General features: G+C 39.0%; 25 non-coding genes across 25 annotated transcripts; all 25 read right to left on the bottom strand.

The window, feature by feature from the left end:
- Positions 1–966: 966 nt before the first annotated feature.
- On the bottom strand, positions 967–1,039 carry TRNAA-AGC (transfer RNA alanine (anticodon AGC)). The gene has a single exon. It is a non-coding gene; the product is annotated as a tRNA-Ala (tRNA).
- A 345-nt stretch (positions 1,040–1,384) lies between these two features.
- TRNAK-CUU (transfer RNA lysine (anticodon CUU)) lies at positions 1,385–1,457 on the bottom strand. Its single transcript has one exon. It is a non-coding gene; the product is annotated as a tRNA-Lys (tRNA).
- A 771-nt stretch (positions 1,458–2,228) lies between these two features.
- Positions 2,229–2,301, bottom strand: TRNAK-CUU (transfer RNA lysine (anticodon CUU)). Its single transcript has one exon. It is a non-coding gene; the product is annotated as a tRNA-Lys (tRNA).
- Positions 2,302–3,072: 771 nt separating this feature from the next.
- On the bottom strand, positions 3,073–3,145 carry TRNAK-CUU (transfer RNA lysine (anticodon CUU)). Its single transcript has one exon. It is a non-coding gene; the product is annotated as a tRNA-Lys (tRNA).
- A 771-nt stretch (positions 3,146–3,916) lies between these two features.
- TRNAK-CUU (transfer RNA lysine (anticodon CUU)) lies at positions 3,917–3,989 on the bottom strand. The gene has a single exon. It is a non-coding gene; the product is annotated as a tRNA-Lys (tRNA).
- A 353-nt stretch (positions 3,990–4,342) lies between these two features.
- TRNAA-AGC (transfer RNA alanine (anticodon AGC)) lies at positions 4,343–4,415 on the bottom strand. The gene has a single exon. It is a non-coding gene; the product is annotated as a tRNA-Ala (tRNA).
- A 345-nt stretch (positions 4,416–4,760) lies between these two features.
- On the bottom strand, positions 4,761–4,833 carry TRNAK-CUU (transfer RNA lysine (anticodon CUU)). The gene has a single exon. It is a non-coding gene; the product is annotated as a tRNA-Lys (tRNA).
- A 353-nt stretch (positions 4,834–5,186) lies between these two features.
- TRNAA-AGC (transfer RNA alanine (anticodon AGC)) lies at positions 5,187–5,259 on the bottom strand. The gene has a single exon. It is a non-coding gene; the product is annotated as a tRNA-Ala (tRNA).
- Positions 5,260–5,604: 345 nt separating this feature from the next.
- On the bottom strand, positions 5,605–5,677 carry TRNAK-CUU (transfer RNA lysine (anticodon CUU)). The gene has a single exon. It is a non-coding gene; the product is annotated as a tRNA-Lys (tRNA).
- A 771-nt stretch (positions 5,678–6,448) lies between these two features.
- TRNAK-CUU (transfer RNA lysine (anticodon CUU)) lies at positions 6,449–6,521 on the bottom strand. The gene has a single exon. It is a non-coding gene; the product is annotated as a tRNA-Lys (tRNA).
- A 353-nt stretch (positions 6,522–6,874) lies between these two features.
- TRNAA-AGC (transfer RNA alanine (anticodon AGC)) lies at positions 6,875–6,947 on the bottom strand. The gene has a single exon. It is a non-coding gene; the product is annotated as a tRNA-Ala (tRNA).
- A 771-nt stretch (positions 6,948–7,718) lies between these two features.
- On the bottom strand, positions 7,719–7,791 carry TRNAA-AGC (transfer RNA alanine (anticodon AGC)). Its single transcript has one exon. It is a non-coding gene; the product is annotated as a tRNA-Ala (tRNA).
- Positions 7,792–8,136: 345 nt separating this feature from the next.
- Positions 8,137–8,209, bottom strand: TRNAK-CUU (transfer RNA lysine (anticodon CUU)). Its single transcript has one exon. It is a non-coding gene; the product is annotated as a tRNA-Lys (tRNA).
- Positions 8,210–8,562: 353 nt separating this feature from the next.
- TRNAA-AGC (transfer RNA alanine (anticodon AGC)) lies at positions 8,563–8,635 on the bottom strand. The gene has a single exon. It is a non-coding gene; the product is annotated as a tRNA-Ala (tRNA).
- Positions 8,636–9,796: 1,161 nt separating this feature from the next.
- TRNAK-CUU (transfer RNA lysine (anticodon CUU)) lies at positions 9,797–9,869 on the bottom strand. Its single transcript has one exon. It is a non-coding gene; the product is annotated as a tRNA-Lys (tRNA).
- Positions 9,870–10,640: 771 nt separating this feature from the next.
- On the bottom strand, positions 10,641–10,713 carry TRNAK-CUU (transfer RNA lysine (anticodon CUU)). The gene has a single exon. It is a non-coding gene; the product is annotated as a tRNA-Lys (tRNA).
- Positions 10,714–11,910: 1,197 nt separating this feature from the next.
- TRNAA-AGC (transfer RNA alanine (anticodon AGC)) lies at positions 11,911–11,983 on the bottom strand. Its single transcript has one exon. It is a non-coding gene; the product is annotated as a tRNA-Ala (tRNA).
- A 1,190-nt stretch (positions 11,984–13,173) lies between these two features.
- TRNAK-CUU (transfer RNA lysine (anticodon CUU)) lies at positions 13,174–13,246 on the bottom strand. The gene has a single exon. It is a non-coding gene; the product is annotated as a tRNA-Lys (tRNA).
- A 353-nt stretch (positions 13,247–13,599) lies between these two features.
- TRNAA-AGC (transfer RNA alanine (anticodon AGC)) lies at positions 13,600–13,672 on the bottom strand. The gene has a single exon. It is a non-coding gene; the product is annotated as a tRNA-Ala (tRNA).
- Positions 13,673–14,861: 1,189 nt separating this feature from the next.
- TRNAK-CUU (transfer RNA lysine (anticodon CUU)) lies at positions 14,862–14,934 on the bottom strand. The gene has a single exon. It is a non-coding gene; the product is annotated as a tRNA-Lys (tRNA).
- A 353-nt stretch (positions 14,935–15,287) lies between these two features.
- TRNAA-AGC (transfer RNA alanine (anticodon AGC)) lies at positions 15,288–15,360 on the bottom strand. Its single transcript has one exon. It is a non-coding gene; the product is annotated as a tRNA-Ala (tRNA).
- Positions 15,361–18,237: 2,877 nt separating this feature from the next.
- Positions 18,238–18,310, bottom strand: TRNAK-CUU (transfer RNA lysine (anticodon CUU)). The gene has a single exon. It is a non-coding gene; the product is annotated as a tRNA-Lys (tRNA).
- Positions 18,311–18,663: 353 nt separating this feature from the next.
- On the bottom strand, positions 18,664–18,736 carry TRNAA-AGC (transfer RNA alanine (anticodon AGC)). Its single transcript has one exon. It is a non-coding gene; the product is annotated as a tRNA-Ala (tRNA).
- A 4,145-nt stretch (positions 18,737–22,881) lies between these two features.
- On the bottom strand, positions 22,882–22,954 carry TRNAA-AGC (transfer RNA alanine (anticodon AGC)). Its single transcript has one exon. It is a non-coding gene; the product is annotated as a tRNA-Ala (tRNA).
- Positions 22,955–23,299: 345 nt separating this feature from the next.
- Positions 23,300–23,372, bottom strand: TRNAK-CUU (transfer RNA lysine (anticodon CUU)). The gene has a single exon. It is a non-coding gene; the product is annotated as a tRNA-Lys (tRNA).
- Positions 23,373–23,787: the final 415 nt, after the last annotated feature.

The raw sequence follows: 23,787 nt of genomic DNA, 5'->3' as shown, positions 1-23,787 counted from the left end.
GAATACCTAAACACTTTTGATTAAACCACTTTAGTTGTTATAATGACACCAAATTTGAAAGCCATCTGTGACTTTTCTGTTCTTACTCTGCAACAACCATGGCAATTACAAGTTAAAAAGTAAAATGTATGCAAATTTTAGAATGGAGAATGCGGGCATCGATTCCGCTACCTCTCGCATGCTAAGCGAGCGCTCTACCATTTGAGCTAATTCCCCTGTGTGCTCACTCAGCATCACATTTCAAAAGTAACGTTACTGCTGTCCACACTTTATTTTAAGTCTAATTGCCCATAACATGAGTGTTCAGTTCACTCCTAACTGATGCCTTAACTACACCTAGGGGATGTTTTACACTTCAGGTTGGCATGTTTAGTACTTGAATAGGAGTGATATCACTGTATGTTAACCTAGACTCAGGCCCTACCTAATCTTGGAGATACATTTCTCATGAATGAGTAACCAAGGGAGATACAATTTTTAGGAGTTAGTGCATGTCTAATGCAAGATTAATCACCATATTATGAGAGCCAATGCTATCATCCAGCAACGTGGGGCTCGAACCCACGACCCTGAGATTAAGAGTCTCATGCTCTACCGACTGAGCTAGCCGGGCTCCCACTTAAATATGGTATGCAGACTCATCATTTTTTATTAAGGAAAACTGTTTCTGGATATTCCTCTGCTCTTGTTTTGCAAGGAACTTCACTTTTATACATCCTTCAGAGGAAAGAATGTCAAGTAAAATAAGACGAAATGAAAATGGAAGGTGTGAAATTTTCATTTTGAGATTGCATAAGAAATCAAATTCCTCTCACGTGCTATAGAATACCTAAACACTTTTGATTAAACCACTTTAGTTGTTATAATGACACCAAATTTGAAAGCCATCTGTGACTTTTCTGTTCTTACTCTGCAACAACCATGGCAATTACAAGTTAAAAAGTAAAATGTATGCAAATTTTAGAATGGAGAATGCGGGCATCGATCCCGCTACCTCTCGCATGCTAAGCGAGCGCTCTACCATTTGAGCTAATTCCCCTGTGTGCTCACTCAGCATCACATTTCAAAAGTAACGTTACTGCTGTCCACACTTTATTTTAAGTCTAATTGCCCATAACATGAGTGTTCAGTTCACTCCTAACTGATGCCTTAACTACACCTAGGGGATGTTTTACACTTCAGGTTGGCATGTTTAGTACTTGAATAGGAGTGATATCACTGTATGTTAACCTAGACTCAGGCCCTACCTAATCTTGGAGATACATTTCTCATGAATGAGTAACCAAGGGAGATACAATTTTTAGGAGTTAGTGCATGTCTAATGCAAGATTAATCACCATATTATGAGAGCCAATGCTATCATCCAGCAAAAAATACTCGTTTTCGCCCAACGTGGGGCTCGAACCCACGACCCTGAGATTAAGAGTCTCATGCTCTACCGACTGAGCTAGCCGGGCTCCCACTTAAATATGGTATGCAGACTCATCATTTTTTATTAAGGAAAACCGTTTCTGGATATTCCTCTGCTCTTGTTTTGCAAGGAACTTCACTTTTATACATCCTTCAGAGGAAAGAATGTCAAGTAAAATAAGACGAAATGAAAATGGAAGGTGTGAAATTTTCATTTTGAGATTGCATAAGAAATCAAATTCCTCTCACGTGCTATAGAATACCTAAACACTTTTGATTAAACCACTTAAGTTGTTATAATGACACCAAATTTGAAAGCCATCTGTGACTTTTCTGTTCTTACTCTGCAACAACCATGGCAATTACAAGTTAAAAAGTAAAATGTATGCAAATTTTAGAATGGAGAATGCGGGCATCGATCCCGCTACCTCTCGCATGCTAAGCGAGCACTCTACCATTTGAGCTAATTCCCCTGTGTGCTCACTCAGCATCACATTTCAAAAGTAACGTTACTGCTGTCCACACTTTATTTTAAGTCTAATTGCCCATAACATGAGTGTTCAGTTCACTCCTAACTGATGCCTTAACTACACCTAGGGGATGTTTTACACTTCAGGTTGGCATGTTTAGTACTTGAATAGGAGTGATATCACTGTATGTTAACCTAGACTCAGGCCCTACCTAATCTTGGAGATACATTTCTCATGAATGAGTAACCAAGGGAGATACAATTTTTAGGAGTTAGTGCATGTCTAATGCAAGATTAATCACCATATTATGAGAGCCAATGCTATCATCCAGCAAAAAATACTCGTTTTCGCCCAACGTGGGGCTCGAACCCACGACCCTGAGATTAAGAGTCTCATGCTCTACCGACTGAGCTAGCCGGGCTCCCACTTAAATATGGTATGCAGACTCATCATTTTTTATTAAGGAAAACCGTTTCTGGATATTCCTCTGCTCTTGTTTTGCAAGGAACTTCACTTTTATACATCCTTCAGAGGAAAGAATGTCAAGTAAAATAAGACGAAATGAAAATGGAAGGTGTGAAATTTTCATTTTGAGATTGCATAAGAAATCAAATTCCTCTCACGTGCTATAGAATACCTAAACACTTTTGATTAAACCACTTTAGTTGTTATAATGACACCAAATTTGAAAGCCATCTGTGACTTTTCTGTTCTTACTCTGCAACAACCATGGCAATTACAAGTTAAAAAGTAAAATGTATGCAAATTTTAGAATGGAGAATGCGGGCATCGATTCCGCTACCTCTCGCATGCTAAGCGAGCGCTCTACCATTTGAGCTAATTCCCCTGTGTGCTCACTCAGCATCACATTTCAAAAGTAACGTTACTGCTGTCCACACTTTATTTTAAGTCTAATTGCCCATAACATGAGTGTTCAGTTCACTCCTAACTGATGCCTTAACTACACCTAGGGGATGTTTTACACTTCAGGTTGGCATGTTTAGTACTTGAATAGGAGTGATATCACTGTATGTTAACCTAGACTCAGGCCCTACCTAATCTTGGAGATACATTTCTCATGAATGAGTAACCAAGGGAGATACAATTTTTAGGAGTTAGTGCATGTCTAATGCAAGATTAATCACCATATTATGAGAGCCAATGCTATCATCCAGCAAAAAATACTCGTTTTTGCCCAACGTGGGGCTCGAACCCACGACCCTGAGATTAAGAGTCTCATGCTCTACCGACTGAGCTAGCCGGGCTCCCACTTAAATATGGTATGCAGACTCATCATTTTTTATTAAGGAAAACCGTTTCTGGATATTCCTCTGCTCTTGTTTTGCAAGGAACTTCACTTTTATACATCCTTCAGAGGAAAGAATGTCAAGTAAAATAAGACGAAATGAAAATGGAAGGTGTGAAATTTTCATTTTGAGATTGCATAAGAAATCAAATTCCTCTCACGTGCTATAGAATACCTAAACACTTTTGATTAAACCACTTAAGTTGTTATAATGACACCAAATTTGAAAGCCATCTGTGACTTTTCTGTTCTTACTCTGCAACAACCATGGCAATTACAAGTTAAAAAGTAAAATGTATGCAAATTTTAGAATGGAGAATGCGGGCATCGATCCCGCTACCTCTCGCATGCTAAGCGAGCACTCTACCATTTGAGCTAATTCCCCTGTGTGCTCACTCAGCATCACATTTCAAAAGTAACGTTACTGCTGTCCACACTTTATTTTAAGTCTAATTGCCCATAACATGAGTGTTCAGTTCACTCCTAACTGATGCCTTAACTACACCTAGGGGATGTTTTACACTTCAGGTTGGCATGTTTAGTACTTGAATAGGAGTGATATCACTGTATGTTAACCTAGACTCAGGCCCTACCTAATCTTGGAGATACATTTCTCATGAATGAGTAACCAAGGGAGATACAATTTTTAGGAGTTAGTGCATGTCTAATGCAAGATTAATCACCATATTATGAGAGCCAATGCTATCATCCAGCAAAAAATACTCGTTTTCGCCCAACGTGGGGCTCGAACCCACGACCCTGAGATTAAGAGTCTCATGCTCTACCGACTGAGCTAGCCGGGCTCCCACTTAAATATGGTATGCAGACTCATCATTTTTTATTAAGGAAAACCGTTTCTGGATATTCCTCTGCTCTTGTTTTGCAAGGAACTTCACTTTTATACATCCTTCAGAGGAAAGAATGTCAAGTAAAATAAGACGAAATGAAAATGGAAGGTGTGAAATTTTCATTTTGAGATTGCATAAGAAATCAAATTCCTCTCACGTGCTATAGAATACCTAAACACTTTTGATTAAACCACTTTAGTTGTTATAATGACACCAAATTTGAAAGCCATCTGTGACTTTTCTGTTCTTACTCTGCAACAACCATGGCAATTACAAGTTAAAAAGTAAAATGTATGCAAATTTTAGAATGGAGAATGCGGGCATCGATCCCGCTACCTCTCGCATGCTAAGCGAGCGCTCTACCATTTGAGCTAATTCCCCTGTGTGCTCACTCAGCATCACATTTCAAAAGTAACGTTACTGCTGTCCACACTTTATTTTAAGTCTAATTGCCCATAACATGAGTGTTCAGTTCACTCCTAACTGATGCCTTAACTACACCTAGGGGATGTTTTACACTTCAGGTTGGCATGTTTAGTACTTGAATAGGAGTGATATCACTGTATGTTAACCTAGACTCAGGCCCTACCTAATCTTGGAGATACATTTCTCATGAATGAGTAACCAAGGGAGATACAATTTTTAGGAGTTAGTGCATGTCTAATGCAAGATTAATCACCATATTATGAGAGCCAATGCTATCATCCAGCAAAAAATACTCGTTTTCGCCCAACGTGGGGCTCGAACCCACGACCCTGAGATTAAGAGTCTCATGCTCTACCGACTGAGCTAGCCGGGCTCCCACTTAAATATGGTATGCAGACTCATCATTTTTTATTAAGGAAAACTGTTTCTGGATATTCCTCTGCTCTTGTTTTGCAAGGAACTTCACTTTTATACATCCTTCAGAGGAAAGAATGTCAAGTAAAATAATACGAAATGAAAATGGAAGGTGTGAAATTTTCATTTTGAGATTGCATAAGAAATCAAATTCCTCTCACGTGCTATAGAATACCTAAACACTTTTGATTAAACCACTTTAGTTGTTATAATGACACCAAATTTGAAAGCCATCTGTGACTTTTCTGTTCTTACTCTGCAACAACCATGGCAATTACAAGTTAAAAAGTAAAATGTATGCAAATTTTAGAATGGAGAATGCGGGCATCGATCCCGCTACCTCTCGCATGCTAAGCGAGCGCTCTACCATTTGAGCTAATTCCCCTGTGTGCTCACTCAGCATCACATTTCAAAAGTAACGTTACTGCTGTCCACACTTTATTTTAAGTCTAATTGCCCATAACATGAGTGTTCAGTTCACTCCTAACTGATGCCTTAACTACACCTAGGGGATGTTTTACACTTCAGGTTGGCATGTTTAGTACTTGAATAGGAGTGATATCACTGTATGTTAACCTAGACTCAGGCCCTACCTAATCTTGGAGATACATTTCTCATGAATGAGTAACCAAGGGAGATACAATTTTTAGGAGTTAGTGCATGTCTAATGCAAGATTAATCACCATATTATGAGAGCCAATGCTATCATCCAGCAAAAAATACTCGTTTTCGCCCAACGTGGGGCTCGAACCCACGACCCTGAGATTAAGAGTCTCATGCTCTACCGACTGAGCTAGCCGGGCTCCCAATTAAATATGGTATGCAGACTCATCATTTTTTATTAAGGAAAACCGTTTCTGGATATTCCTCTGCTCTTGTTTTGCAAGGAACTTCACTTTTATACATCCTTCAGAGGAAAGAATGTCAAGTAAAATAAGACGAAATGAAAATGGAAGGTGTGAAATTTTCATTTTGAGATTGCATAAGAAATCAAATTCCTCTCACGTGCTATAGAATACCTAAACACTTTTGATTAAACCACTTTAGTTGTTATAATGACACCAAATTTGAAAGCCATCTGTGACTTTTCTGTTCTTACTCTGCAACAACCATGGCAATTACAAGTTAAAAAGTAAAATGTATGCAAATTTTAGAATGGAGAATGCGGGCATCGATCCCGCTACCTCTCGCATGCTAAGCGAGCACTCTACCATTTGAGCTAATTCCCCTGTGTGCTCACTCAGCATCACATTTCAAAAGTAACGTTACTGCTGTCCACACTTTATTTTAAGTCTAATTGCCCATAACATGAGTGTTCAGTTCACTCCTAACTGATGCCTTAACTACACCTAGGGGATGTTTTACACTTCAGGTTGGCATGTTTAGTACTTGAATAGGAGTGATATCACTGTATGTTAACCTAGACTCAGGCCCTACCTAATCTTGGAGATACATTTCTCATGAATGAGTAACCAAGGGAGATACAATTTTTAGGAGTTAGTGCATGTCTAATGCAAGATTAATCACCATATTATGAGAGCCAATGCTATCATCCAGCAAAAAATACTCGTTTTCGCCCAACGTGGGGCTCGAACCCACGACCCTGAGATTAAGAGTCTCATGCTCTACCGACTGAGCTAGCCGGGCTCCCACTTAAATATGGTATGCAGACTCATCATTTTTTATTAAGGAAAACCGTTTCTGGATATTCCTCTGCTCTTGTTTTGCAAGGAACTTCACTTTTATACATCCTTCAGAGGAAAGAATGTCAAGTAAAATAAGACGAAATGAAAATGGAAGGTGTGAAATTTTCATTTTGAGATTGCATAAGAAATCAAATTCCTCTCACGTGCTATGGAATACCTAAACACTTTTGATTAAACCACTTTAGTTGTTATAATGACACCAAATTTGAAAGCCATCTGTGACTTTTCTGTTCTTACTCTGCAACAACCATGGCAATTACAAGTTAAAAAGTAAAATGTATGCAAATTTTAGAATGGAGAATGCGGGCATCGATCCCGCTACCTCTCGCATGCTAAGCGAGCGCTCTACCATTTGAGCTAATTCCCCTGTGTGCTCACTCAGCATCACATTTCAAAAGTAACGTTACTGCTGTCCACACTTTATTTTAAGTCTAATTGCCCATAACATGAGTGTTCAGTTCACTCCTAACTGATGCCTTAACTACACCTAGGGGATGTTTTACACTTCAGGTTGGCATGTTTAGTACTTGAATAGGAGTGATATCACTGTATGTTAACCTAGACTCAGGCCCTACCTAATCTTGGAGATACATTTCTCATGAATGAGTAACCAAGGGAGATACAATTTTTAGGAGTTAGTGCATGTCTAATGCAAGATTAATCACCATATTATGAGAGCCAATGCTATCATCCAGCAAAAAATACTCGTTTTCGCCCAACGTGGGGGTCGAACCCACGACCCTGAGATTAAGAGTCTCATGCTCTACCGACTGAGCTAGCCGGGCTCCCACTTAAATATGGTATGCAGACTCATCATTTTTTATTAAGGAAAACCGTTTCTGGATATTCCTCTGCTCTTGTTTTGCAAGGAACTTCACTTTTATACATCCTTCAGAGGAAAGAATGTCAAGTAAAATAAGACGAAATGAAAATGGAAGGTGTGAAATTTTCATTTTGAGATTGCATAAGAAATCAAATTCCTCTCACGTGCTATAGAATACCTAAACACTTTTGATTAAACCACTTTAGTTGTTATAATGACACCAAATTTGAAAGCCATCTGTGACTTTTCTGTTCTTACTCTGCAACAACCATGGCAATTACAAGTTAAAAAGTAAAATGTATGCAAATTTTAGAATGGAGAATGCGGGCATCGATCCCGCTACCTCTCGCATGCTAAGCGAGCGCTCTACCATTTGAGCTAATTCCCCTGTGTGCTCACTCAGCATCACATTTCAAAAGTAACGTTACTGCTGTCCACACTTTATTTTAAGTCTAATTGCCCATAACATGAGTGTTCAGTTCACTCCTAACTGATGCCTTAACTACACCTAGGGGATGTTTTACACTTCAGGTTGGCATGTTTAGTACTTGAATAGGAGTGATATCACTGTATGTTAACCTAGACTCAGGCCCTACCTAATCTTGGAGATACATTTCTCATGAATGAGTAACCAAGGGAGATACAATTTTTAGGAGTTAGTGCATGTCTAATGCAAGATTAATCACCATATTATGAGAGCCAATGCTATCATCCAGCAAAAAATACTCGTTTTCGCCCAACGTGGGGCTCGAACCCACGACCCTGAGATTAAGAGTCTCATGCTCTACCGACTGAGCTAGCCGGGCTCCCACTTAAATATGGTATGCAGACTCATCATTTTTTATTAAGGAAAACCGTTTCTGGATATTCCTCTGCTCTTGTTTTGCAAGGAACTTCACTTTTATACATCCTTCAGAGGAAAGAATGTCAAGTAAAATAATACGAAATGAAAATGGAAGGTGTGAAATTTTCATTTTGAGATTGCATAAGAAATCAAATTCCTCTCACGTGCTATAGAATACCTAAACACTTTTGATTAAACCACTTTAGTTGTTATAATGACACCAAATTTGAAAGCCATCTGTGACTTTTCTGTTCTTACTCTGCAACAACCATGGCAATTACAAGTTAAAAAGTAAAATGTATGCAAATTTTAGAATGGAGAATGCGGGCATCGATCCCGCTACCTCTCGCATGCTAAGCGAGCGCTCTACCATTTGAGCTAATTCCCCTGTGTGCTCACTCAGCATCACATTTCAAAAGTAACGTTACTGCTGTCCACACTTTATTTTAAGTCTAATTGCCCATAACATGAGTGTTCAGTTCACTCCTAACTGATGCCTTAACTACACCTAGGGGATGTTTTACACTTCAGGTTGGCATGTTTAGTACTTGAATAGGAGTGATATCACTGTATGTTAACCTAGACTCAGGCCCTACCTAATCTTGGAGATACATTTCTCATGAATGAGTAACCAAGGGAGATACAATTTTTAGGAGTTAGTGCATGTCTAATGCAAGATTAATCACCATATTATGAGAGCCAATGCTATCATCCAGCAACGTGGGGCTCGAACCCACGACCCTGAGATTAAGAGTCTCATGCTCTACCGACTGAGCTAGCCGGGCTCCCACTTAAATATGGTATGCAGACTCATCATTTTTTATTAAGGAAAACTGTTTCTGGATATTCCTCTGCTCTTGTTTTGCAAGGAACTTCACTTTTATACATCCTTCAGAGGAAAGAATGTCAAGTAAAATAAGACGAAATGAAAATGGAAGGTGTGAAATTTTCATTTTGAGATTGCATAAGAAATCAAATTCCTCTCACGTGCTATAGAATACCTAAACACTTTTGATTAAACTACTTTAGTTGTTATAATGACACCAAATTTGAAAGCCATCTGTGACTTTTCTGTTCTTACTCTGCAACAACCATGGCAATTACAAGTTAAAAAGTATGCAAATTTTAGAATGGAGAATGCGGGCATCGATCCCGCTACCTCTCGCATGCTAAGCGAGCACTCTATCATTTGAGCTAATTCCCCTGTGTGCTCACTCAGCATCACATTTCAAAAGTAACGTTACTGCTGTCCACACTTTATTTTAAGTCTAATTGCCCATAACATGAGTGTTCAGTTCACTCCTAACTGATGCCTTAACTACACCTAGGGGATGTTTTACACTTCAGGTTGGCATGTTTAGTACTTGAATAGGAGTGATATCACTGTATGTTAACCTAGACTCAGGCCCTACCTAATCTTGGAGATACATTTCTCATGAATGAGTAACCAAGGGAGATACAATTTTTAGGAGTTAGTGCATGTCTAATGCAAGATTAATCACCATATTATGAGAGCCAATGCTATCATCCAGCAAAAAATACTCGTTTTCGCCCAACGTGGGGCTCGAACCCACGACCCTGAGATTAAGAGTCTCATGCTCTACCGACTGAGCTAGCCGGGCTCCCACTTAAATATGGTATGCAGACTCATCATTTTTTATTAAGGAAAACCGTTTCTGGATATTCCTCTGCTCTTGTTTTGCAAGGAACTTCACTTTTATACATCCTTCAGAGGAAAGAATGTCAAGTAAAATAAGACGAAATGAAAATGGAAGGTGTGAAATTTTCATTTTGAGATTGCATAAGAAATCAAATTCCTCTCACGTGCTATAGAATACCTAAACACTTTTGATTAAACCACTTAAGTTGTTATAATGACACCAAATTTGAAAGCCATCTGTGACTTTTCTGTTCTTACTCTGCAACAACCATGGCAATTACAAGTTAAAAAGTAAAATGTATGCAAATTTTAGAATGGAGAATGCGGGCATCGATCCCGCTACCTCTCGCATGCTAAGCGAGCACTCTACCATTTGAGCTAATTCCCCTGTGTGCTCACTCAGCATCACATTTCAAAAGTAACGTTACTGCTGTCCACACTTTATTTTAAGTCTAATTGCCCATAACATGAGTGTTCAGTTCACTCCTAACTGATGCCTTAACTACACCTAGGGGATGTTTTACACTTCAGGTTGGCATGTTTAGTACTTGAATAGGAGTGATATCACTGTATGTTAACCTAGACTCAGGCCCTACCTAATCTTGGAGATACATTTCTCATGAATGAGTAACCAAGGGAGATACAATTTTTAGGAGTTAGTGCATGTCTAATGCAAGATTAATCACCATATTATGAGAGCCAATGCTATCATCCAGCAAAAAATACTCGTTTTCGCCCAACGTGGGGCTCGAACCCACGACCCTGAGATTAAGAGTCTCATGCTCTACCGACTGAGCTAGCCGGGCTCCCACTTAAATATGGTATGCAGACTCATCATTTTTTATTATGGAAAACTGTTTCTGGATATTCCTCTGCTCTTGTTTTGCAAGGAACTTCACTTTTATACATCCTTCAGAGGAAAGAATGTCAAGTAAAATAAGACGAAATGAAAATGGAAGGTGTGAAATTTTCATTTTGAGATTGCATAAGAAATCAAATTCCTCTCACGTGCTATAGAATACCTAAACACTTTTGATTAAACCACTTTAGTTGTTATAATGACACCAAATTTGAAAGCCATCTGTGACTTTTCTGTTCTTACTCTGCAACAACCATGGCAATTACAAGTTAAAAAGTAAAATGTATGCAAATTTTAGAATGGAGAATGCGGGCATCGATACCGCTACCTCTCGCATGCTAAGCGAGCGCTCTACCATTTGAGCTAATTCCCCTGTGTGCTCACTCAGCATCACATTTCAAAAGTAACGTTACTGCTGTCCACACTTTATTTTAAGTCTAATTGCCCATAACATGAGTGTTCAGTTCACTCCTAACTGATGCCTTAACTACACCTAGGGGATGTTTTACACTTCAGGTTGGCATGTTTAGTACTTGAATAGGAGTGATATCACTGTATGTTAACCTAGACTCAGGCCCTACCTAATCTTGGAGATACATTTCTCATGAATGAGTAACCAAGGGAGATACAATTTTTAGGAGTTAGTGCATGTCTAATGCAAGATTAATCACCATATTATGAGAGCCAATGCTATCATCCAGCAAAAAATACTCGTTTTCGCCCAACGTGGGGCTCGAACCCACAACCCTGAGATTAAGAGTCTCATGCTCTACCGACTGAGCTAGCCGGGCTCCCACTTAAATATGGTATGCAGACTCATCATTTTTTATTAAGGAAAACCGTTTCTGGATATTCCTCTGCTCTTGTTTTGCAAGGAACTTCACTTTTATACATCCTTCAGAGGAAAGAATGTCAAGTAAAATAAGACGAAATGAAAATGGAAGGTGTGAAATTTTCATTTTGAGATTGCATAAGAAATCAAATTCCTCTCACGTGCTATAGAATACCTAAACACTTTTGATTAAACCACTTAAGTTGTTATAATGACACCAAATTTGAAAGCCATCTGTGACTTTTCTGTTCTTACTCTGCAACAACCATGGCAATTACAAGTTAAAAAGTAAAATGTATGCAAATTTTAGAATGGAGAATGCGGGCATCGATCCCGCTACCTCTCGCATGCTAAGCGAGCGCTCTACCATTTGAGCTAATTCCCCTGTGTGCTCACTCAGCATCACATTTCAAAAGTAACGTTACTGCTGTCCACACTTCATTTTAAGTCTAATTGCCCATAACATGAGTGTTCAGTTCACTCCTAACTGATGCCTTAACTACACCTAGGGGATGTTTTACACTTCAGGTTGGCATGTTTAGTACTTGAATAGGAGTGATATCACTGTATGTTAACCTAGACTCAGGCCCTACCTAATCTTGGAGATACATTTCTCATGAATGAGTAACCAAGGGAGATACAATTTTTAGGAGTTAGTGCATGTCTAATGCAAGATTAATCACCATATTATGAGAGCCAATGCAATCATCCAGCAAAAAATACTCGTTTTTGCCCAACGTGGGGCTCGAACCCACGACCCTGAGATTAAGAGTCTCATAGCTCTACCGACTGAGCTAGCCGGGCTCCCACTTAAATATGGTATGCAGACTCATCATTTTTTATTAAGGAAAACCGTTTCTGGATATTCCTCTGCTCTTGTTTTGCAAGGAACTTCACTTTTATACATCCTTCAGAGGAAAGAATGTCAAGTAAAATAAGACGAAATGAAAATGGAAGGTGTGAAATTTTCATTTTGAGATTGCATAAGAAATCAAATTCCTCTCACGTGCTATAGAATACCTAAACACTTTTGATTAAACCACTTAAGTTGTTATAATGACACCAAATTTGAAAGCCATCTGTGACTTTTCTGTTCTTACTCTGCAACAACCATGGCAATTACAAGTTAAAAAGTAAAATGTATGCAAATTTTAGAATGGAGAATGCGGGCATCGATCCCGCTACCTCTCGCATGCTAAGCGAGCACTCTACCATTTGAGCTAATTCCCCTGTGTGCTCACTCAGCATCACATTTCAAAAGTAACGTTACTGCTGTCCACACTTTATTTTAAGTCTAATTGCCCATAACATGAGTGTTCAGTTCACTCCTAACTGATGCCTTAACTACACCTAGGGGATGTTTTACACTTCAGGTTGGCATGTTTAGTACTTGAATAGGAGTGATATCACTGTATGTTAACCTAGACTCAGGCCCTACCTAATCTTGGAGATACATTTCTCATGAATGAGTAACCAAGGGAGATACAATTTTTAGGAGTTAGTGCATGTCTAATGCAAGATTAATCACCATATTATGAGAGCCAATGCTATCATCCAGCAAAAAATACTCGTTTTCGCCCAACGTGGGGCTCGAACCCACGACCCTGAGATTAAGAGTCTCATGCTCTACCGACTGAGCTAGCCGGGCTCCCACTTAAATATGGTATGCAGACTCATCATTTTTTATTAAGGAAAACTGTTTCTGGATATTCCTCTGCTCTTGTTTTGCAAGGAACTTCACTTTTATACATCCTTCAGAGGAAAGAATGTCAAGTAAAATAATACGAAATGAAAATGGAAGGTGTGAAATTTTCATTTTGAGATTGCATAAGAAATCAAATTCCTCTCACGTGCTATAGAATACCTAAACACTTTTGATTAAACCACTTTAGTTGTTATAATGACACCAAATTTGAAAGCCATCTGTGACTTTTCTGTTCTTACTCTGCAACAACCATGGCAATTACAAGTTAAAAAGTAAAATGTATGCAAATTTTAGAATGGAGAATGCGGGCATCGATCCCGCTACCTCTCGCATGCTAAGCGAGCGCTCTACCATTTGAGCTAATTCCCCTGTGTGCTCACTCAGCATCACATTTCAAAAGTAACGTTACTGCTGTCCACACTTTATTTTAAGTCTAATTGCCCATAACATGAGTGTTCAGTTCACTCCTAACTGATGCCTTAACTACACCTAGGGGATGTTTTACACTTCAGGTTGGCATGTTTAGTACTTGAATAGGAGTGATATCACTGTATGTTAACCTAGACTCAGGCCCTACCTAATCTTGGAGATACATTTCTCATGAATGAGTAACCAAGGGAGATACAATTTTTAGGAGTTAGTGCATGTCTAATGCAAGATTAATCACCATATTATGAGAGCCAATGCTATCATCCAGCAAAAAATACTCGTTTTCGCCCAACGTGGGGCTCGAACCCACGAACCTGAGATTAAGAGTCTCATGCTCTACCGACTGAGCTAGCCGGGCTGCCACTTAAATATGGTATGCAGACTCATCATTTTTTATTAAGGAAAACCGTTTCTGGATATTCCTCTGCTCTTGTTTTGCAAGGAACTTCACTTTTATACATCCTTCAGAGGAAAGAATGTCAAGTAAAATAAGACGAAATGAAAATGGAAGGTGTGAAATTTTCATTTTGAGATTGCATAAGAAATCAAATTCCTCTCACGTGCTATAGAATACCTAAACACTTTTGATTAAACCACTTAAGTTGTTATAATGACACCAAATTTGAAAGCCATCTGTGACTTTTCTGTTCTTACTCTGCAACAACCATGGCAATTACAAGTTAAAAAGTAAAATGTATGCAAATTTTAGAATGGAGAATGCGGGCATCGATCCCGCTACCTCTCGCATGCTAAGCGAGCACTCTACCATTTGAGCTAATTCCCCTGTGTGCTCACTCAGCATCACATTTCAAAAGTAACGTTACTGCTGTCCACACTTTATTTTAAGTCTAATTGCCCATAACATGAGTGTTCAGTTCACTCCTAACTGATGCCTTAACTACACCTAGGGGATGTTTTACACTTCAGGTTGGCATGTTTAGTACTTGAATAGGAGTGATATCACTGTATGTTAACCTAGACTCAGGCCCTACCTAATCTTGGAGATACATTTCTCATGAATGAGTAACCAAGGGAGATACAATTTTTAGGAGTTAGTGCATGTCTAATGCAAGATTAATCACCATATTATGAGAGCCAATGCTATCATCCAGCAAAAAATACTCGTTTTCGCCCAACGTGGGGCTCGAACCCACGACCCTGAGATTAAGAGTCTCATGCTCTACCGACTGAGCTAGCCGGGCTCCCACTTAAATATGGTATGCAGACTCATCATTTTTTATTAAGGAAAACTGTTTCTGGATATTCCTCTGCTCTTGTTTTGCAAGGAACTTCACTTTTATACATCCTTCAGAGGAAAGAATGTCAAGTAAAATAATACGAAATGAAAATGGAAGGTGTGAAATTTTCATTTTGAGATTGCATAAGAAATCAAATTCCTCTCACGTGCTATAGAATACCTAAACACTTTTGATTAAACCACTTTAGTTGTTATAATGACACCAAATTTGAAAGCCATCTGTGACTTTTCTGTTCTTACTCTGCAACAACCATGGCAATTACAAGTTAAAAAGTAAAATGTATGCAAATTTTAGAATGGAGAATGCGGGCATCGATCCCGCTACCTCTCGCATGCTAAGCGAGCGCTCTACCATTTGAGCTAATTCCCCTGTGTGCTCACTCAGCATCACATTTCAAAAGTAACGTTACTGCTGTCCACACTTTATTTTAAGTCTAATTGCCCATAACATGAGTGTTCAGTTCACTCCTAACTGATGCCTTAACTACACCTAGGGGATGTTTTACACTTCAGGTTGGCATGTTTAGTACTTGAATAGGAGTGATATCACTGTATGTTAACCTAGACTCAGGCCCTACCTAATCTTGGAGATACATTTCTCATGAATGAGTAACCAAGGGAGATACAATTTTTAGGAGTTAGTGCATGTCTAATGCAAGATTAATCACCATATTATGAGAGCCAATGCTATCATCCAGCAAAAAATACTCGTTTTCGCCCAACGTGGGGCTCGAACCCACGAACCTGAGATTAAGAGTCTCATGCTCTACCGACTGAGCTAGCCGGGCTGCCACTTAAATATGGTATGCAGACTCATCATTTTTTATTAAGGAAAACCGTTTCTGGATATTCCTCTGCTCTTGTTTTGCAAGGAACTTCACTTTTATACATCCTTCAGAGGAAAGAATGTCAAGTAAAATATGACGAAATGAAAATGGAAGGTGTGAAATTTTCATTTTGAGATTGCATAAGAAATCAAATTCCTCTCACGTGCTATAGAATACCTAAACACTTTTGATTAAACCACTTTAGTTGTTATAATGACACCAAATTTGAAAGCCATCTGTGACTTTTCTGTTCTTACTCTGCAACAACCATGGCAATTACAAGTTAAAAAGTAAAATGTATGCAAATTTTAGAATGGAGAATGCGGGCATCGATCCCGCTACCTCTCGCATGCTAAGCGAGCACTCTACCATTTGAGCTAATTCCCCTGTGTGCTCACTCAGCATCACATTTCAAAAGTAACGTTACTGCTGTCCACACTTTATTTTAAGTCTAATTGCCCATAACATGAGTGTTCAGTTCACTCCTAACTGATGCCTTAACTACACCTAGGGGATGTTTTACACTTCAGGTTGGCATGTTTAGTACTTGAATAGGAGTGATATCACTGTATGTTAACCTAGACTCAGGCCCTACCTAATCTTGGAGATACATTTCTCATGAATGAGTAACCAAGGGAGATACAATTTTTAGGAGTTAGTGCATGTCTAATGCAAGATTAATCACCATATTATGAGAGCCAATGCTATCATCCAGCAAAAAATACTCGTTTTCGCCCAACGTGGGGCTCGAACCCACGACCCTGAGATTAAGAGTCTCATAGCTCTACCGACTGAGCTAGCCGGGACCCAAATAAATATGGTATGCAGACTCATCATTTTTTATTAAGGAAAACCGTTTCTGGATATTCCTCTGCTCTTGTTTTGCAAGGAACTTCACTTTTATACATCCTTCAGAGGAAAGAATGTCAAGTAAAATAAGACGAAATGAAAATGGAAGGTGTGAAATGTTCATTTTGAGATTGCATAAGAAATCAAATTCCTCTCACGTGCTATAGAATACCTAAACACTTTTGATTAAACCACTTTAGTTGTTATAATGACACCAAATTTGAAAGCCATCTGTGACTTTTCTGTTCTTACTCTGCAACAACCATGGCAATTACAAGTTAAAAAGTAAAATGTATGCAAATTTTAGAATGGAGAATGCGGGCATCGATCCCGCTACCTCTCGCATGCTAAGCGAGCACTCTACCATTTGAGCTAATTCCCCTGTGTGCTCACTCAGCATCACATTTCAAAAGTAACGTTACTGCTGTCCACACTTTATTTTACGTCTAATTGCCCATAACATGAGTGTTCAGTTCACTCCTAACTGATGCCTTAACTACACCTAGGGGATGTTTTACACTTCAGGTTGGCATGTTTAGTACTTGAATAGGAGTGATATCACTGTATGTTAACCTAGACTCAGGCCCTACCTAATCTTGGAGATACATTTCTCATGAATGAGTAACCAAGGGAGATACAATTTTTAGGAGTTAGTGCATGTCTAATGCAAGATTAATCACCATATTATGAGAGCCAATGCTATCATCCAGCAAAAAATACTCGTTTTCGCCCAACGTGGGGCTCGAACACACGACCCTGAGATTAAGAGTCTCATGCTCTACCGACTGAGCTAGCCGGGCTCCCACTTAAATATGGTATGCAGACTCATCATTTTTTATTAAGGAAAACCGTTTCTGGATATTCCTCTGCTCTTGTTTTGCAAGGAACTTCACTTTTATACATCCTTCAGAGGAAAGAATGTCAAGTAAAATAAGACGAAATGAAAATGGAAGGTGTGAAATTTTCATTTTGAGATTGCATAAGAAATCAAATTCCTCTCACGTGCTATAGAATACCTAAACACTTTTGATTAAACCACTTAAGTTGTTATAATGACACCAAATTTGAAAGCCATCTGTGACTTTTCTGTTCTTACTCTGCAACAACCATGGCAATTACAAGTTAAAAAGTAAAATGTATGCAAATTTTAGAATGGAGAATGCGGGCATCGATCCCGCTACCTCTCGCATGCTAAGCGAGCACTCTACCATTTGAGCTAATTCCCCTGTGTGCTCACTCAGCATCACATTTCAAAAGTAACGTTACTGCTGTCCACACTTTATTTTAAGTCTAATTGCCCATAACATGAGTGTTCAGTTCACTCCTAACTGATGCCTTAACTACACCTAGGGGATGTTTTACACTTCAGGTTGGCATGTTTAGTACTTGAATAGGAGTGATATCACTGTATGTTAGCCTAGACTCAGGCCCTACCTAATCTTGGAGATACATTTCTCATGAATGAGTAACCAAGGGAGATACAATTTTTAGGAGTTAGTGCATGTCTAATGCAAGATTAATCACCATATTATGAGAGCCAATGCTATCATCCAGCAAAAAATACTCGTTTTCGCCCAACGTGGGGCTCGAACCCACGACCCTGAGATTAAGAGTCTCATGCTCTACCGACTGAGCTAGCCGGGCTCCCACTTAAATATGGTATGCAGACTCATCATTTTTTATTAAGGAAAACTGTTTCTGGATATTCCTCTGCTCTTGTTTTGCAAGGAACTTCACTTTTATACATCCTTCAGAGGAAAGAATGTCAAGTAAAATAAGACGAAATGAAAATGGAAGGTGTGAAATTTTCATTTTGAGATTGCATAAGAAATCAAATTCCTCTCACGTGCTATAGAATACCTAAACACTTTTGATTAAACCCCTTTAGTTGTTATAATGACACCAAATTTGAAAGCCATCTGTGACTTTTCTGTTCTTACTCTGCAACAACCATGGCAATTACAAGTTAAAAAGTAAAATGTATGCAAATTTTAGAATGGAGAATGCGGGCATCGATCCCGCTACCTCTCGCATGCTAAGCGAGCGCTCTACCATTTGAGCTAATTCCCCTGTGTGCTCACTCAGCATCACATTTCAAAAGTAACGTTACTGCTGTCCACACTTTATTTTAAGTCTAATTGCCCATAACATGAGTGTTCAGTTCACTCCTAACTGATGCCTTAACTACACCTAGGGGATGTTTTACACTTCAGGTTGGCATGTTTAGTACTTGAATAGGAGTGATATCACTGTATGTTAACCTAGACTCAGGCCCTACCTAATCTTGGAGATACATTTCTCATGAATGAGTAACCAAGGGAGATACAATTTTTAGGAGTTAGTGCATGTCTAATGCAAGATTAATCACCATATTATGAGAGCCAATGCTATCATCCAGCAAAAAATACTCGTTTTCGCCCAACGTGGGGCTCGAACCCACGAACCTGAGATTAAGAGTCTCATGCTCTACCGACTGAGCTAGCCGGGCTGCCACTTAAATATGGTATGCAGACTCATCATTTTTTATTAAGGAAAACCGTTTCTGGATATTCCTCTGCTCGTTTTGCAAGGAACTTCACTTTTATACATCCTTCAGAGGAAAGAATGTCAAGTAAAATATGACGAAATGAAAATGGAAGGTGTGAAATTTTCATTTTGAGATTGCATAAGAAATCAAATTCCTCTCACGTGCTATAGAATACCTAAACACTTTTGATTAAACCACTTTAGTTGTTATAATGACACCAAATTTGAAAGCCATCTGTGACTTTTCTGTTCTTACTCTGCAACAACCATGGCAATTACAAGTTAAAAAGTAAAATGTATGCAAATTTTAGAATGGAGAATGCGGGCATCGATCCCGCTACCTCTCGCATGCTAAGCGAGCACTCTACCATTTGAGCTAATTCCCCTGTGTGCTCACTCAGCATCACATTTCAAAAGTAACGTTACTGCTGTCCACACTTTATTTTAAGTCTAATTGCCCATAACATGAGTGTTCAGTTCACTCCTAACTGATGCCTTAACTACACCTAGGGGATGTTTTACACTTCAGGTTGGCATGTTTAGTACTTGAATAGGAGTGATATCACTGTATGTTAACCTAGACTCAGGCCCTACCTAATCTTGGAGATACATTTCTCATGAATGAGTAACCAAGGGAGATACAATTTTTAGGTGTTAGTGCATGTCTAATGCAAGATTAATCACCATATTATGAGAGCCAATGCTATCATCCAGCAAAAAATACTCGTTTTCGCCCAACGTGGGGCTCGAACCCGCGACCCTGAGATTAAGAGTCTCATGCTCTACCGACTGAGCTAGCCGGGCTCCCACTTAAATATGGTATGCAGACTCATCATTTTTTATTAAGGAAAACTGTTTCTGGATATTCCTCTGCTCTTGTTTTGCAAGGAACTTCACTTTTATACATCCTTCAGAGGAAAGAATGTCAAGTAAAATAAGACGAAATGAAAATGGAAGGTGTGAAATTTTCATTTTGAGATTGCATAAGAAATCAAATTCCTCTCACGTGCTATAGAATACCTAAACACTTTTGATTAAACCACTTTAGTTGTTATAATGACACCAAATTTGAAAGCCATCTGTGACTTTTCTGTTCTTACTCTGCAACAACCATGGCAATTACAAGTTAAAAAGTAAAATGTATGCAAATTTTAGAATGGAGAATGCGGGCATCGATCCCGCTACCTCTCGCATGCTAAGCGAGCACTCTACCATTTGAGCTAATTCCCCTGTGTGCTCACTCAGCATCACATTTCAAAAGTAACGTTACTGCTGTCCACACTTTATTTTAAGTCTAATTGCCCATAACATGAGTGTTCAGTTCACTCCTAACTGATGCCTTAACTACACCTAGGGGATGTTTTACACTTCAGGTTGGCATGTTTAGTACTTGAATAGGAGTGATATCACTGTATGTTAACCTAGACTCAGGCCCTACCTAATCTTGGAGATACATTTCTCATGAATGAGTAACCAAGGGAGATACAATTTTTAGGAGTTAGTGCATGTCTAATGCAAGATTAATCACCATATTATGAGAGCCAATGCTATCATCCAGCAAAAAATACTCGTTTTCGCCCAACGTGGGGCTCGAACCCACGACCCTGAGATTAAGAGTCTCATAGCTCTACCGACTGAGCTAGCCGGGACCCAAATAAATATGGTATGCAGACTCATCATTTTTTATTAAGGAAAACCGTTTCTGGATATTCCTCTGCTCTTGTTTTGCAAGGAACTTCACTTTTATACATCCTTCAGAGGAAAGAATGTCAAGTAAAATAAGACGAAATGAAAATGGAAGGTGTGAAATGTTCATTTTGAGATTGCATAAGAAATCAAATTCCTCTCACGTGCTATAGAATACCTAAACACTTTTGATTAAACCACTTTAGTTGTTATAATGACACCAAATTTGAAAGCCATCTGTGACTTTTCTGTTCTTACTCTGCAACAACCATGGCAATTACAAGTTAAAAAGTAAAATGTATGCAAATTTTAGAATGGAGAATGCGGGCATCGATCCCGCTACCTCTCGCATGCTAAGCGAGCACTCTACCATTTGAGCTAATTCCCCTGTGTGCTCACTCAGCATCACATTTCAAAAGTAACGTTACTGCTGTCCACACTTTATTTTAAGTCTAATTGCCCATAACATGAGTGTTCAGTTCACTCCTAACTGATGCCTTAACTACACCTAGGGGATGTTTTACACTTCAGGTTGGCATGTTTAGTACTTGAATAGGAGTGATATCACTGTATGTTAACCTAGACTCAGGCCCTACCTAATCTTGGAGATACATTTCTCATGAATGAGTAACCAAGGGAGATACAATTTTTAGGAGTTAGTGCATGTCTAATGCAAGATTAATCACCATATTATGAGAGCCAATGCTATCATCCAGCAAAAAATACTCGTTTTCGCCCAACGTGGGGCTCGAACACACGACCCTGAGATTAAGAGTCTCATGCTCTACCGACTGAGCTAGCCGGGCTCCCACTTAAATATGGTATGCAGACTCATCATTTTTTATTAAGGAAAACCGTTTCTGGATATTCCTCTGCTCTTGTTTTGCAAGGAACTTCACTTTTATACATCCTTCAGAGGAAAGAATGTCAAGTAAAATAAGACGAAATGAAAATGGAAGGTGTGAAATTTTCATTTTGAGATTGCATAAGAAATCAAATTCCTCTCACGTGCTATAGAATACCTAAACACTTTTGATTAAACCACTTAAGTTGTTATAATGACACCAAATTTGAAAGCCATCTGTGACTTTTCTGTTCTTACTCTGCAACAACCATGGCAATTACAAGTTAAAAAGTAAAATGTATGCAAATTTTAGAATGGAGAATGCGGGCATCGATCCCGCTACCTCTCGCATGCTAAGCGAGCACTCTACCATTTGAGCTAATTCCCCTGTGTGCTCACTCAGCATCACATTTCAAAAGTAACGTTACTGCTGTCCACACTTTATTTTAAGTCTAATTGCCCATAACATGAGTGTTCAGTTCACTCCTAACTGATGCCTTAACTACACCTAGGGGATGTTTTACACTTCAGGTTGGCATGTTTAGTACTTGAATAGGAGTGATATCACTGTATGTTAGCCTAGACTCAGGCCCTACCTAATCTTGGAGATACATTTCTCATGAATGAGTAACCAAGGGAGATACAATTTTTAGGAGTTAGTGCATGTCTAATGCAAGATTAATCACCATATTATGAGAGCCAATGCTATCATCCAGCAAAAAATACTCGTTTTCGCCCAACGTGGGGCTCGAACCCTCGACCCTGCGATTAAGAGTCTCATGCTCTACCGACTGAGCTAGCCGGGCTCCCACTTAAATATGGTACGCAGACTCATCATTTTTTATTAAGGAAAACTGTTTCTGGATATTCCTCTGCTCTTGTTTTGCAAGGAACTTCACTTTTATACATCCTTCAGAGGAAAGAATGTCAAGTAAAATAAGACGAAATGAAAATGGAAGGTGTGAAATTTTCATTTTGAGATTGCATAAGAAATCAAATTCCTCTCACGTGCTATAGAATACCTAAACACTTTTGATTAAACCACTTTAGTTGTTATAATGACACCAAATTTGAAAGCCATCTGTGACTTTTCTGTTCTTACTCTGCAACAACCATGGCAATTACAAGTTAAAAAGTAAAATGTATGCAAATTTTAGAATGGAGAATGCGGGCATCGATCCCGCTACCTCTCGCATGCTAAGCGAGCGCTCTACCATTTGAGCTAATTCCCCTGTGTGCTCACTCAGCATCACATTTCAAAAGTAACGTTACTGCTGTCCACACTTTATTTTAAGTCTAATTGCCCATAACATGAGTGTTCAGTTCACTCCTAACTGATGCCTTAACTACACCTAGGGGATGTTTTACACTTCAGGTTGGCATGTTTAGTACTTGAATAGGAGTGATATCACTGTATGTTAACCTAGACTCAGGCCCTACCTAATCTTGGAGATACATTTCTCATGAATGAGTAACCAAGGGAGATACAATTTTTAGGAGTTAGTGCATGTCTAATGCAAGATTAATCACCATATTATGAGAGCCAATGCTATCATCCAGCAAAAAATACTCGTTTTCGCCCAACGTGGGGCTCGAACCCACGACCCTGAGATTAAGAGTCTCATGCTCTACCGACTGAGCTAGCCGGGCTCCCACTTAAATATGGTATGCAGACTCATCATTTTTTATTAAGGAAAACCGTTTCTGGATATTCCTCTGCTCTTGTTTTGCAAGGAACTTCACTTTTATACATCCTTCAGAGGAAAGAATGTCAAGTAAAATAAGACGAAATGAAAATGGAAGGTGTGAAATTTTCATTTTGAGATTGCATAAGAAATCAAATTCCTCTCACGTGCTATAGAATACCTAAACACTTTTGATTAAACCACTTAAGTTGTTATAATGACACCAAATTTGAAAGCCATCTGTGACTTTTCTGTTCTTACTCTGCAACAACCATGGCAATTACAAGTTAAAAAGTAAAATGTATGCAAATTTTAGAATGGAGAATGCGGGCATCGATCCCGCTACCTCTCGCATGCTAAGCGAGCACTCTACCATTTGA

The sequence above is a fragment of the Triturus cristatus genome, chromosome 4_1, assembly GCF_964204655.1.
Source record: "Triturus cristatus chromosome 4_1, aTriCri1.1, whole genome shotgun sequence".
Taxonomy (NCBI): domain Eukaryota; kingdom Metazoa; phylum Chordata; class Amphibia; order Caudata; family Salamandridae; genus Triturus; species Triturus cristatus.
Note: the sequence above shows the minus strand (reverse complement) of the source record. Positions and strands in the feature narration are given on the sequence as shown.